We start from the raw sequence: 4,609 nt of genomic DNA, 5'->3' as shown, positions 1-4,609 counted from the left end.
AAACAGACAGACTGTCACAAAGGGGGAAATAAGTATTTTAGTTTGGGTGAACTGACCCTTTAAAGCAGAGGGAGGGAGCTCAGAGTGATGAAGCCTGAATGTGTCTCACTTAAGATCCCCCAGTAGAGGACAGTGAAACATCAGAAACTGAACCAGGACCCTGAGACACATACTAACATCCATCAGTGATTGTTTTGGCACATTTAAATGCATATTTGATTTTAAAGATGAAATGAGCGAAACCATATTGCCATTTCAGTCTTTTAGCATTAGAGGTAATTTACTGTATAGTAGACCTACACTTCACACCGACGACCAACATCTTTGACATATTGGAAAGCAACTCTTTAAAACGGGTTTTACTTGAATAACGACTCATAATCAGGGCGTTGCACGAGCTTTTCAAAATGGACTTTTCTCCAGCACGGACCACTCCTCAACAATATGTCAGTTCAGCTTTTATGACAGGTATTTTTGTTCATTGAGCACTGAGGAAATGTAAGAGGAAGGGGTAAGGCTGGTCTGGAGGACCTACTGTAATCCAGGCAGCAGGGACGTGCACAGACATTTGGAGGGGCTATTGCTCTAAACTAGAAAAAGCCCCCCCCCCCCCCCCGAAAACGTAAAATGAAAACCAGGGAAATGTTTTGTTTTGCGGTCCATATCTCATTAACATATCTAATGTTGGTAACCATTAAAGACAAAATGCGGACAATTCTGTTTTAATGTAGTTTGACCGTAACGGCTGTGCCTTAAATACACTCACTAATTAATTAAACCAGTTCAATACGCATTATTCTTATTCTTATCATTCTTCTTGAGCGCAGTATCGGTAAGGTATCTAATTACTTTTATAAAACGGACAAGTCAAATCAAGCAATCTGATTGGTTCTTAGCCGTGATATACTGAGCGTATACTGTACCACGGGTAGAATTGTAAGTTACTTTTCACAACAAGTCAGTATCCCTCCGCCTCTGAGAAAAACAGTATACAGTTGGGCTGAAAAGCTGCTTTTCAAACTGGAACAAGAAAGCAGCGGAGAAGTAACTGGCAGAAACCCTCCTTTCTACGCAGCAGTCCAGACATAGACATCAAACGGCGACACATATTCAGTGTGCAGTTACTTTGGCATTAGGGCAGGGATATCTAGATACTTTCCAAGGTTTAACAAAATGAATTGTGCTACTTTTAAAGCAAGCACGATGTTTTCAAATCTGTAATCAAAAAGCTCCTCAAAAACGCTATCGAAGCAGATCCTGCCGTTGCTACGTTCGTTCAAACAGTAACAACGGACTATTTTTCTTAGCGGATGCATGTCAATTTAAATCAATACATACAACTATTTTTTAAATCAATAAAATCATTTTCTAAATCTATAAAAGCATTTCAATTAATATTGGGAGTCATGTCGTTACTTTGTTGAGAATGTGGCCATGTAATAAGCGGGATAATGTGCATTATCCCTTACGTATTAACAACTACAGGAATGTGAGGGTTAACCTTTTCTCACCTTTTTTCTTTAAGACTCTCCCCCTCCATGTTGCTAAAGGAAACTGGAAGCAGCACTTCTACAGCGATTGGACATGTCAAAGGTCACCATCTTACCGCCCTTACGTCCTCACACTGAACGTTGACAGTTTTTATTTGTGCCTACAATGGACAGATTCAACATACAGCAACCAATACTACTGACCCACTGACGGACTGACTGCCACTGAACAGTAGGACAGCAATTTGGTTTGATTTTTTTACTGGCCCTTTTTATTTGTACCTGATCCAAACAATGCATGTTTATTTTCATTGTATGTATGTTCATTCATGCCATCTTTGCTTTCCCTGTTTACATGTTTTCTACATGTATCTAAAATACATAGTTTTTCTGTCCTCTTCCAGGTTCATTTAACTGGAAGAGGACAGGAAAACAGTACAACATAGTGATCATGAGTGTGGGGTTTCAGCTGGTAGATATGAAAGGTTTTAAAGCAGGGGTGTCAAACTCAAGGCCCGGGGCCAAATCCGGCCCGCGACTTAATTTCATGTGGCCCCACAAGAGCTTGCAAAGAATATAATATGTTTATTATACGGTTACATGCCGATTTACAGAAGCACGTTGCCCATAAACTACATGTCCCACAATGCATCTCAAATTTGACTTTTTTCTCAGAATTTGACTTATTTTTTTCTACTTTTTTTCAAAATGTCACTTCTTTTTTTTCGGCTTTTCTTTTTAAATTATTTTGTGACATTCTCACTGAAGAGACTTGCAATTATTTGCCGTAGACTTCTGCTTTCAGGCGTAGCTAATTATGTAGTTATTATCCTATCCGATAGGGTAATATAATACATTATTTTATATATATTAAATATTTATGTATGTATTTTTTAGATAGTCTTAAAGTTACAACCAGCCCTTTGAGTGCAACCATAATGCTGATGTGGCCTGTGATAACATTGAGTTTGACACCCCTTTTTTAAAGGGTGTTCACAGTGTATACCTAGTCCTGGGCTAATCTGAACCCATAAAAAAAGCTCTATATAAAAATAGAATCAGCGTTCAGTCTGTGAAATCTAAGCTGAAGCGATTGTCTTCATGATGCATACGACATGTGACTTGGTTCATTAAGCCTTGTCAAATTATTTAATTGGGAATTAAATGTTCCAATTTTCTAATTCTTAACTGAATCCACACCAGTGACTCAAACCATATTTTCTTCAAAAGCCAACCAAACTCCTGCATCTCAGTGAGGCTCAGTAACCTGAGCGAGAGGTTGGTAAATCACAAATTGACATGACGATTCCTGTCAGTCAAGAGCTCCTGGAGCTTAAAGCCATGAACTCATAGGGCTATTAGCCTAGTTGAACACAATGTGAACATTCTTTCAGGGTAGGGCTGGACAATATTGTTATAGTTTTGTTGATTTTTCAACCCAATTTTGCAGTGCTACTACAATGCATCATTTACATATACAGCACACAAGACTTTCAGGGATAATGTCTATAGTTTCTGACTTGAGAAATGTGTTTCTAAAGTGAATGGTCTCGCTACCCACGATGATGAGACGTGATATTCCCTTCTGAGCGTGAAGCGGACACAGAGTAATGATTCAGTTCATATTCTCTCTGTCATTGATGATCGTTCTTTGCTTCTTCGGGAGTATTGAGGAAGGGAATATGATCAGTGGTAGTCAGGGGGAAAAAAGTAATAATGAGACTGGGTTGGTGTGTGTTTGTGTGTGTGTGTGTGTGTGTGTGTGTGTGTGTGTGTGTGTGTGTGTGTGTGTGTGTGTGTGTGTGTGTGTGTGTGTGTGTGTGTGTGTGTGTGTGTGTGTGTGTGTGTGTGTGTGTGTGTGTGTGTGTGTGTGTGTGTGTGTGTGTGTGTGTGTGTGTGTGTGTGTGTGTGTGTGTGTGTGTGTGTGTGTGTGTGTGTGTGTGTGTGTGTGTGTAAGAGTGAGTGACAAGAGCTATATTCAGAGTTCTGCTGCCTTCATGCTGTTGTATGATTGGTGTTTAGCTACGGTATTTAGCGTCCACAGCACCTCCGCTTTTTTTACGGTACGTTCACACAGCAGCTTTTCAAAAATCTTGAAAATCTTGGAGCTGGGCGTGTCTGAAAGCTTGGAGATTTTTTTGCGAGCAACGCAACCAACAACCAATCACATGAATCTCCCGCCCCCGACATACAAAGCAAAAAACCCTGGGGATGTTATGCGAGCAATATATATATATATATAAACTCCCCAAACAGGCAAAACCTACCAGTTTCCCCCACTGCCTCTGCCACCTCCCTCCATGCCTGGTTCCTCCGGTTTGTATCCCGTTAATAGTTCTGGTCGTAAAGAACCGGATGATTTGCTACCGTAATTTCTCGTTTGGAATATGAGGAAAGGAACTGCGGTCTGGTTCTCCCTGCTTACACGCGGTTTGATTGGCTAGCGCTTCTACTGCCAGATTTGCATAAACGTGTTTGATTGGCTGACGCTTCCAGCTCAGCTTCAAAAGTTGAACATTGCTCAACTTTGGAATCCTGGAAATCCTGGAAATCTTCGCTTCGCTCCCCCACAATGCAGTTCGGCAAAAAGCGAGGCATCCCCATGCAAAGTCAATGGGCAGAGAAGCGTTGGAAGCGGTGGAAGATTTGTCTAAAGCTGCTGTGTGGACGTACCATTAGGGTTGACGTAGACTGCTGCACTAGCTAACGCTGCACTAGCTAACGCTGCATTAGCAAAACAAACGCTATTTTTTTTTGCAAAAGGTGCAGCGGCCTTCAAACACGTTGCCCTCCACCGGTTTCAACCAAGGACTAAATTTGATGTTTTCCAACCAAATACGGTTGAAATTACACTTCCCTATATTTATTTTAAAGTAGATTCGAAGATACCTGAGTTTCTGACTGCTGCTAGCTGAAGCTTGGTTGGTTGCTAGGTTACTAGCTGGGTGTTCTCCGATAAGGGGCCGCGGAGAACAAAGTTAGCGATTACTGGTTCCATGTTGATTTATTTCAATTCAAATTGTTGGGGGGGAACTGAAAGGCTATTACCGTACTGGTTACTTTGCAGCCCGGTCATTTCCCTCAAAACACATTTAGACGCGTCACGCGATCGCAACACA

At 41.1% G+C, this 4,609-nt stretch overlaps 1 non-coding gene across 1 annotated transcript; it reads left to right on the top strand.

The window, feature by feature from the left end:
• The first annotated feature begins 2,971 nt into the window (after positions 1-2,971).
• LOC117455852 (small nucleolar RNA U3) lies at positions 2,972-3,184 on the top strand. The gene has a single exon (XR_004553191.1). It is a non-coding gene; the product is annotated as a small nucleolar RNA U3 (small nucleolar RNA).
• Positions 3,185-4,609: the final 1,425 nt, after the last annotated feature.

Source organism: Pseudochaenichthys georgianus, chromosome 1 (assembly GCF_902827115.2).
Source record: "Pseudochaenichthys georgianus chromosome 1, fPseGeo1.2, whole genome shotgun sequence".
NCBI lineage: Eukaryota > Metazoa > Chordata > Actinopteri > Perciformes > Channichthyidae > Pseudochaenichthys > Pseudochaenichthys georgianus.
Note: the sequence above shows the minus strand (reverse complement) of the source record. Positions and strands in the feature narration are given on the sequence as shown.